The sequence below is a fragment of the Penaeus japonicus genome, unplaced genomic scaffold (assembly GCF_977035675.1).
Source record: "Penaeus japonicus unplaced genomic scaffold, GWHDUDI00000001_assembly GWHDUDI00000042, whole genome shotgun sequence".
Classification (NCBI taxonomy): domain Eukaryota; kingdom Metazoa; phylum Arthropoda; class Malacostraca; order Decapoda; family Penaeidae; genus Penaeus; species Penaeus japonicus.
Window position 1 is genome coordinate 21,289,219 of NW_028234444.1, and position 10,000 is coordinate 21,299,218.

The 10,000-nt window shown below is 39.9% G+C and overlaps 1 protein-coding gene across 3 annotated transcripts in view; it reads right to left on the bottom strand.

Annotated features, from left to right (window-relative positions):
• Positions 1 to 979, bottom strand: part of LOC122262854 (uncharacterized) — a 15,894-nt gene extending 14,915 nt beyond the window's left edge. Inside the window, exon 1 of one of the 3 annotated variants that reach the window (XM_043031046.2) lies at positions 906 to 979. The gene's annotated coding sequence lies outside the window, so the exon portion shown is untranslated. Of the gene's footprint in view, positions 1 to 873 lie in introns of all 3 variants that reach the window. The other 2 variants (XM_043031047.2, XM_043031045.2) reach the window with 2 other exon arrangements.
• Between the last annotated feature and the right edge of the window lie 9,021 nt (positions 980 to 10,000).

The following is a 10,000-nucleotide window of genomic DNA, read 5'->3' on the forward strand; positions in this document are numbered from 1 at the left end:
GCAGGTTTCGCAAGAAGGCAGGATTTTGCGCGGGTTAAATAGGCACAGACTGAGGACTATGTTTTGCCACCAAGTCTTTATATATTGTCCGGCGCCTGTTATGTTAGCGGCGCAAGCTAGCTGCTTAACATTAGCGATGCCATAACTGACTTTCTCTTGGCGGTCTGGCATCCCTCAAAGAATACGTTGCCATGGATACAGGACCTCTCTGGGGTTTTATAAACATTGATACGACTTTTGCTACTACTATTACTACTATTACACTACTAGTACTACTACTACTACTACTACTGCTGCTATTACTACCACTACCACAGGTGATGCTAAGGATATAACACTATTAAATCCTATTGCTATTCGTACGAGTAATAATAATAATAATAAAAGTAATATTGACCATTTTAGTAGAATCCGTTGTTATGAAGATGATATGAAGATAATAATACTATAATAACACTAGTAGTAGTAGCAGTTGTTGTTGTTGTTGTGGTAGTAACAGGAATAGTGCAATAGCAATGGTAGCAACACAAACAACAAAATAACAACAGAATAAGACTAGCAGGCCTTAACTATACACTATGTATGACCATAAAAACGCAAACACAGTAATTTCTTCTGCACTAGTACTATCCCTAGTAACAACAACAAAGAAATAATACGACACAAATAAGAAATAATACGACACAAATAAGAAACAATACGACACAAATAAGAAATAATACGACACAAATAAGAAATAATACGACACAAATAAGAAAATAATACGACACAAATAAAAAAAAAAACGACACAAATAAAAAAAATAATACGACACAAAAAAAAAAAAAAATACGACACAAAATAAGAAACAACACGACACAAAATAAGATTTACCAAAGAGAAAAGAGAAATATGGAAACACGTACGCACTTTCTGGCTGTCAAGTAACAACTGAAACCGGGACGCCTTTTGAATGTCGGTCTCGTCATGTTTCTGTGTCGTTTTTTTTCTTTTAACGGGATGACAATGTGTCTTTGATTCCTTTGATTATATTCATGAAAGGGGAAATGCACAGATAGATTGATTGGGAGAGAGAGAGAGAGATGAATAGATAGATAGATAGAGATGGATAGGGATGGAGAGAGAGAGAGAGAGAGAGAGAGAGAGAGAGAGAGAGAGAGAGAGAGAGAGAGAGAGAGAGAGGGGAGTCGATTTGCGCGCGAGTGAGAAAGAGAGAGAAAAGATAGATAGATAGAAGAGAGGGGCGAGAGGAGAGAGAGAGAGGAGAGCGAAGAGAGGAGAAAGAAAGCGAGTAGATAGAGAGACAGAGTGACGAGAGAAAGAGAGAGAGCGAGCGAGCGAGTGAGAGGAGAGAAGAGGAGAGGAGAGAGAGAGAGAGAGAGAGAAAAAAGTAGCGAAAGAAAGAGAGGAGAAGAGTAAGATAGAAGATAGATGAGAGAAGAGAAAGAGAGAGGAAAGATCAATATGGAGAAGAGAGAAGAGAAGAGGAAAAGGAAAGATTAGAGAGAGAGGAGAGAAGAGAACGATAGCTCGGTCGAGATAGCGAGAGCTATGAGAGAGAGAGAGAGACAAAGATAGATAGATATATAGATAGATAGAGAGAGAGAGGGAGAGAGAGACAGAGAGAGAGAGAAAGAGAGAGAGAGAGAAAGAAAGAGAGAGAAAGAGAGAGAGAAAGAAAGAGAGAGAGAGTTAGATAGATAGAGAAAGAGACATAGAGAGACGGAGAGAGAAAGAGAGAGAGAGAAAGAGAGAGAGAGAGAGAGAGAGAAAGAGAGAGAGAGAAAGAAAGAGAGAGAGAACGAAAGAGATAGAGAGAGATAGAGATAGATAGAGAGAGAGAGAAAGAGAGAGAGAGAGAGAGAGAAAGAAAGAGATAGAGATAGATAGGTAGATCGATAGAGAGAGAAAGAGAAAGAGAGAGAGAGAGAGGAAGAGAGAGAGAAAGAGAGAGAGAAATAGAGGAAGAAAGAGAGAGAGAGAAAGAAAGAGATAGAGATAGATAGATAGATAAAGAGAGAGAGAGAGAAAGAGAGAGGGAGAGAGAGATAAAGAGAGAGAGAGAGATAAAGAGAGAGAGAGAGAGAGAGAGAGAGAGAGAGAGAGAGAGAGAGAGAGAGAGAGAGAATATTGTTTCGGTCTTACTTAAGAAATGGTCATAGAAAGTGAAATAAACATAAACATAAACAGACCAATAGACATGGCTGTGGAATATATCGCACACGACAAACAGCGAAGTGGGAATGTTAAATCAACATTAATTAAAAGAAGCCGCTCAAAGCTTTAAAAAAGGCGAATGAAAAACAAAAACAAATATAATCTCTCTTTTGTCTCACAATCTCTCTCTGTTTCTTCAATCCCCTTCATTTTTTTTATCTCTCTCTCTTTTTCTCTTTCTCTCTCTCTCTCTCTCTCTCTCTCTCTCTCTCTCTCTCTCTCTCTGCTTTCCCTAGACGCGGGTAGAAAGGGAGAAAAAGTCAACGAGAAACATACAAGGGCAACAACAAGGCTCCTTTGACATTAAGATAAAATGAAAACAAACCACCCAACCCTTAAAACAGATCTCTATCTTGTATATTGATACTGTCTTTTTTCACTTGTGATATTTCTCTACGTATAGTGTCGCGTTAGCATGGCTATTTAGATGGCTCTTAGATGAGATCGCGTGCGTTCGAGGGAGATGGAGCGATAGCTGGATGAGGGATCGGGTCGATAAAGATTGTAGTGAGATGGCGCTGATAGCTATGTAGAGCTAGGAGTGAGAGCTAGGAGAGGGAGTAATTATGGAGAGCGATAGATATGGCGTAATATCAAGAGAGATAGAGCGATAGGAGATGGAGCTAGCGAGATTTCAAAGCTGCTCGTTTCAAAGTAACTCTTGAGAGAAAGATGGAGCTATCAGTGAGGATTAAGATAGAGTGAGAGAGAGGGAGAGGGATAGATGTCTAGCGATAGAGGAGTAGCAAGAGGGATAGAGAAGGAAGTAGGGATTAAGATAGAGAGAGAGAGAGTAGATAGAAAATGGCGGAGCTTATCTGAGACATCGCTCTAGATCTCGGAGAGTGATGAGCGGTAGATATATCGCTATTTAATGATTGAATATAGAGATGGAGTCAAGCTTGTATAGATAAGTATAGTTAAAACTCTATCTGTCTATCTATTTACATTTATTGTAGAATATGCGAAATCTTTCTCTATCCTTCTCTGTTGATCACTCGTCTCGATAGCGATGAACCCTTGATCGATATATCTCGCGATATATATCTCCTATTAGCGATCGGGATATGAAGAATGAGATGTGATAAATCGATAGGGTCGATCTAGGAGTAGGGTGAAATGATCACTCTTTATACATCTGGAGCTATCGTCTATTTCACATCTATCTATATATCTCTTATAGATGACAACTGGATTCTATAGACGAGAGTACACTGGAGCGAGCGCTATATGATATAGTATCGTCGATTCGTTCTATTTCGCTAGTATCGCTTTCAAATCTCTCTATTTAGACCCAGTAACTAGTGCGGTCACGAGGGAGAGTAGACGGAACGGGTCATAAGAGATCGGGATATAGATTTATATGTTCAATATCACTATTTCTCACTATTCTAGCGATAAGTAGATGGAATCAGATATATATATAGATATATAGCCCACTTTAGACCTCGAGGATATAGAAGATATGAATATATTCCCTCTCTCTATTCTCTATATACCTATATGTCGATTCTGTTCTGATATATTGAGCTGTATGCGCTAGCGTTTGCACTATTATCTTCCTCTTTATCTATACTTTCGATTCTACCTCTATATTGTATATGATAGATAGTGATGCGGTATTTAGATATCTTGATAAATGCGTTATAATAAGGCTGAGGGACTTACTCGCTATTCTATAGCTAGGCTAGAGCAACACTTGATAGATAGAGCGCAGAGCTGTGTCACTATCTCTATTTATCTCTCTCTAGCGTGCTATGTGATTGTATAGAGATGGTATGCTCAATCATTTATAGTCAGTAGAGGGGATAAAGTCGGATTGGTGATATAGAGGTCTAGGGATTGCGATATAGGGCGAATAGGGATATCTAAGGGCTATTGATAAGAGAGAGAGAGGAGAGAAAACTTAGAGAGGAGAGGCTAGATAGAGAGGTAAAAGAGATCTCTCTATCATTTAGCGGCATAGCGATGCTCTAAGTGCGATGGAGAGGGATTGCTATGAGAGTGCTCAACTCTTTCTCTCCATAGGTCTATAGTTCATTTCCCGTTAACCGAGCTTTGTTCTATAGAGCGTATTCGATGTATTGAGAAATAGTTAGAAAGATTGTGGATATAATGGCTATTGATTAAGATATATAGATACGATATAGAGGAGAAAACTAGTATAGCTATCCGTATCGCTATCTTTCAGTCTCTCTCTCAATCTATATCTTGCGATAGAGAGAGAGGGAGAGAGGGTGATAGATCTCTATTGCCCCTATTGCTCGCGACTTCTCTGTCTTTCCTCTCTACACTGGCTCGATCTGGGCTCTGGCATTATATAGAGTCTGCAATCGGTCGAGATCAGGCATAGGTGCAATATACGCGAGCGAGTAGCGCTCTATCGTCGAGCGATGTAGAGAGCTCTTGATAGAGCTGTCTATGTCAGCGCGCTATGTTACCGCTTGAAGTATCGCCTGAGATGGATTACGCTATCGTGAGCGATCGGTCTAGTGTATTTAGCTATTAGGTATCAAGCGGAGCGCGCAAGTATAGTGGATAACTCGAGAGCGATACGCGATAGAGAGAAAACTGGCGAGCTAGAGAGAGAGGAGAGATAAATATGAGAGAGACTGGAGGTGATCGGGAGAGCGGAGAGAGGGCTTGCTCGAGCGGGAGAGAGAGTGAGAGGTGCATTGAGAGCGAGTAGAGAAAGAGGGACGAGAAAGAGGGAGAGAGAAGGAAGGGAATTAAGAGAGAGCGAGATTGCGAGAGATAAACTTGGATGAGAGAGAGAGCGAGAGAGAGAGCGAGAGGAAAGCGAGAGATAGGGCGCGAGAGCGAGGGGAGAGGGATTGATAGAGAGGGAGCAAGAGGAGAGAGCAGGAGAGGGAATATAGTAGAGATAGGGAGGGGATTGAGAGATAGGGAGAAAGAGGGAAGAGAGAAGGAGAGGGATTCGAGAGAGGGCGAGGGATTGATATAGAGTGGGAGAAACTAGGGAGCGCGAAGGAGAGTGAAATAAGAGAGAGAGAGCGAAGAGGAAATTGGAGGATCGAGAGACAGAGATAGAGAGAGAGCGAGCGTGAAGAAGACAAGAGAGAGATAGGGAGGAGAGAGATGGAGAGGGTGATTGCGCGGCGGTAGATACAGCCAGGGAGAGAGAAGGATGGAGGGCTTACGAGAGATGAGCTGGCTTGAGAGAGTAGGAGAGAGAAGGAGATGGAATAAGAGAGCGAGAGAGAAGAAAAAAAACTTGAGAGAGAGAGAGAGAATTAGAAGAGAGAGTGAGAGCGCGTGAGAAGCGAGGTATTAGCGAGAGATGGAGCGGGATTGATAGCGCGGGAGAAAGAGTTATCTCACATGATTGCGCGATAAGGGCTTGATTAAGAGCGATTTCTCTCTCGTGATCTTCATTATAATCTAGGTACCTATTTAGAGTAGAAGGATAGGGATTAAGCGAGAGAGATCGAGAGGAACAACAGAGAGATAGCGCGAGCGAGAGAGAGAGCGAGCGAGAAAGAGAGAGATGCGATTGAGAGAGAGGAGATGGATTGAGATATAGGGAGAAAGATGGAGCGCGAAGGCGAGGGATTAAGAGTATCGGGATAGGGATGATCTAGATGGAGAGAAAGAGGGAGAGATCAGAGGATGGAGTAAGAGAGAGAGAGCGAGATCGAACCTATGGAGAGAGATATCTTTCTCTACACGAAAGAGAGCGGTATAGAGTGGAGAAGGTATTGAGGAGAGTGTGAGAAGAGGGGAGAGAGCGAAGGGGGGATAAGAGAGATTTGAGGGCTTTATATATAGGGAAAGAGGGTATATAGCACGTAGCGGGATTAAAGAGAGAGGAGACGCGAGATTAGAGAGCAAAACTGTTAGAGAGCGAGCGAGATTGAAAGATATATTTGAGGTTAGAGAGAGCTGGAGAGCGAGAGAGCGAGGGAAGAGGGATGAGAGAGCGGGATAAAACTGGATCGCGAAGGTGGTAATAAGAGAGAGTATGAGCGGGTAATGAGAGAGAGGTAGACAGAGGGAGAGATCAGGAGATGGATTAAGATAGAGCTAGAGAGGGGGAAATAGTCTACTATCACACCTTGAGCTATCGGCGATAGTAGATGACAGAGATGGCGAGGTAGAGAGCTAGAGCGGGAGAGGGATTGATAGGAGGTGGAGAAACCGGGAGAGGCAGGGAGGGATTAAGCGCGCGGGCGCTGGCATGACTAGAGCGGGAGAAAGAGGGCTATGAGAAGGGCTGGAATATGAGATCTTTCGAGAGAGGGAGAGGGCATGAGATATATTGCGACAGCTTTGATATCTAAGGATAGTGATTCGAGTGCTGTAGCGGCGGGAAAGGGATTGCTATATCGGGCGACAGAGGGATAGAGACGGAGCTGGATAAAGCGAGAGTAGAAGCGATATGAGCGAGAGCGACCACTGGCTGATATCGAGAGAGAGACACGAGAGGAGAGCGAGGGTAGAGAGAGTAGATATAGCGCAGGGAGAGGTCTTGTAAGCCGAGAGGGAGGGAAACTCTGTCGTATATCGGCTCGGGATTACTCTATAGGAGAGATTAGCTTGTCCCTTGACTTCTCACGATTGAGAAAGCGTGCGAGCGCAGGATAGGTTTAAAGAGAGAGAGAGAGCGTGTAGAGAGGATCAGAGAGCGAGAGAGGGTTAACACTGGAGGAGAGAGAGCGAGGATTGGCCGATAGTGATAGAGAGAGAGCAAGAGTCGATAGATAGTGGAGCGAGCGTAGAGTGGATTAAGAGCGCGGTGAGAGAGTGTGAAAGGGATTGAGCTAGCGGGAGCAAGAGGTGAGCGCGAGAATTAGCGTGCATAAGAGAGAGAGAGAGAGATAGAAATAGGAAGCGAGAGGGAGAGAGAGGAGAGATACCACACTGGAGCGGAGAGAGAGAGTAGAGATCGAGGAAGAGAGAGAGAGGGCTTGTCGAGAGGAGACAGTAGTTAGCTAGCAGTCGATGGATAAATCGAGTAGGGAGGGAGAGTGGAGAATGAGATGAGGGAGACAGCTGTGAGAGAAGGCGATGGATTAGAGAGAGAGCGAGAGAGTGAAACTTGGCGTATCGCGCTAGCGATACAGAAAGAGAGATGGGCCGGACGCGCTTGATGATAGATGGTGAGAAGAGGGAGAGGACAGGGTGAAGGATGAGAGAAGGAGAGGATAAAGAGAGAGGGGAGAGGTGTTGATCAGCTGGAGGAATAGTGAGATAGAATGAGATGGATTCAGAGCGCGAGAGAGCGAGAGAGAACCTGGAGAGAGAGGATGTATGCTAGAAAGTAGAGGGAGATGGTGATGAGAGAGATATGAGATGGATTGAGATAGAGGGAGAAAGCGGGTCTAGAGAAAGGAGATGGATAAAGAGAGATGGCTCTGGATTGAGAGAGCTTGCTCAAAGCGGGAGCGAGCGGAGAACGGAGCGGGATAATAGAGAGGTGAGAGCCGGAGGGTAGAGTGTTTGATATAGATTTAGCAAGATTTAGGATAGAATGAATAGGTGAATAATCGAATAGAGAGAGAGAGATATAAGAGTAGCGCTAAAGAGTATCTGGCGAGAGAGAGAGAGCGTTGATATTGATATAGTATGGATAAAGCGTGAGAGATAAGGAGATATTAATATATATGGATACGAGAGTGAGATTTCATAGTCTCTATTTGAGAAATAGTTATATATCATTCTCTTAAACCTCTCTCTATCTATAAATCTCGATTCTATAACACATGGCTATATCTCTCGATCTCTCTCTATCTTCTTATCTTTCAATATCTCTTGTTATTCTCTATATCTTTACTCAATTTTCTTAACCTATTGATATATCATTATATTCAAAAATATCTCTGTATATCTATTTATCTTTCTTTTCAATCTTTCTTTACATATTTCTCTATAATTCTATTTCAAACTCTATATATCTATCTACTATAACCCTTTTATATATGATATATATTATCTCTATATATATCTCACTTCTCTATATAATCGCTTATCTTTCCATTATTTATCTTTCATTCTATCTCTTTCTCCCTCGTTTATCTAATTCATATTTTTAATCTATATTTCTAGAGTATTATCTTTAAATTAAAGATTTATTCCTATTTCTTCTATTATCGTCAAACCTCTCTCTATCTCTATCTCTCCCCATTCTTCTCCTCTTCGATATCTCTCCATCTCTCTATTTTTTAGTATATATTCTAGTTCTTTCTAATAGCTTTATAACTATTTATATCTCATTATATTTATAACTATCTATTGCTCTTGCTTTCTAACTCTTTCCCTCTTTCTCTCTACGTATCTTTATAAACGATATAGATAGTCTCTATCTCCAACCATTCCGATCTATCGCTATATATCTCTAGAACTCTATCTAGTGCTCTTTATTATCTTTCCTATTTCTCTTTCAAATAAATAGATTTATTAAATGATTTATCTACCTATTTATATATCATTATCGTGCATAATATATAGTTCTCTATATTTCGTCGATTCATTATTAACTATTTATCAATTTTCTAAATAATATATTTAAAAAATCTAGATCTCCTATCTATCTATCTAGATGAGTATAAAAACTTTCCTTCTCTATATCGCTCTATCTAACTATATCTCATTGTAATCTATCTATATAGTGATATACTATTTCTTTATATCTATTTCTACCGATTTCGATCTACATTAGTCTTTATTCATCTCCATTTATATCTATCTTTCTATTTCTATCTTTGTTCTTGATAAATCTTTCTCTATCATTCTCTTTCAACATACTATATATCTCCTCTATCTCTCTCTCTATATCTTTTATATATCTATTTTCTCTATATTTATATTTCAATTCTATCTTTCCCTCACTCTTACTATATCCTTCTCTTTAATCCTCTTCTTTATTATCGTTTCTATTTCAATTCTCAATATTTTCCCGTCTTTCTCTCTCATTCTATTCAATCCTCTATATCACTAATATCTATCTAACCATCTGCATCATATCATCTCTCTCATATCTCCCTCTCTCTCTCTATTTCAATCGTCTTATTATTTTCTATAATCTCTCTTCTATTTCAATTCTCTATTTTCCATACCTTTTATATATCATTATAGTTATAATAGATCTTTTCATATTTCATTCTCAATAGTCTTCTACCTCTTTAGCTCTCCTTTTTTCAACCCTCTCTCTCTCTATATCTATTAAACATTTCTCTATAGATCGATCTATTAATTACTAAATCTAATATATATCTATATCTTAGCTTTTCTCTTTCAATTCTATCGTTCTCCCTCTTTCTCTCCCTTTCTTTATATATATCATTCTTCTTGCAACTCGTCTCTTTATTTGCAAGCTCTATTTATCCCTCTTTATCTATCCTTCTATTTAATAATCTCTATTGATCTCTTTTTCTTTTAATTCTCATATTTGCTATATCAGTAGATGTCATCCTCTATATAGCTATATCTATATAACAATTCGCTATATATATCGTATGTCTCTCTATCACTTCTATATCTTCTCTTTACTATTTCTTCTCTCTCTCTCTTTCTATTTAATGCTATAGATTTATAAAGCTTGATAGACATATTCCTTATATTGATCTGTCATCCGATAGTATTTATATTCTCTTTCGCGTGTTAATTAGATATATTTATAACTAGTATCTCTAATTATATTTCTTACCTAGTATCTTCTATAGATAAACCTGTCTCTCTATATATGATATATATTGGATCTGCTAGAGATATATCGACCTATAATTATTTGATCTTGATAGTTAAAGTATTCTCGTTTATCCGA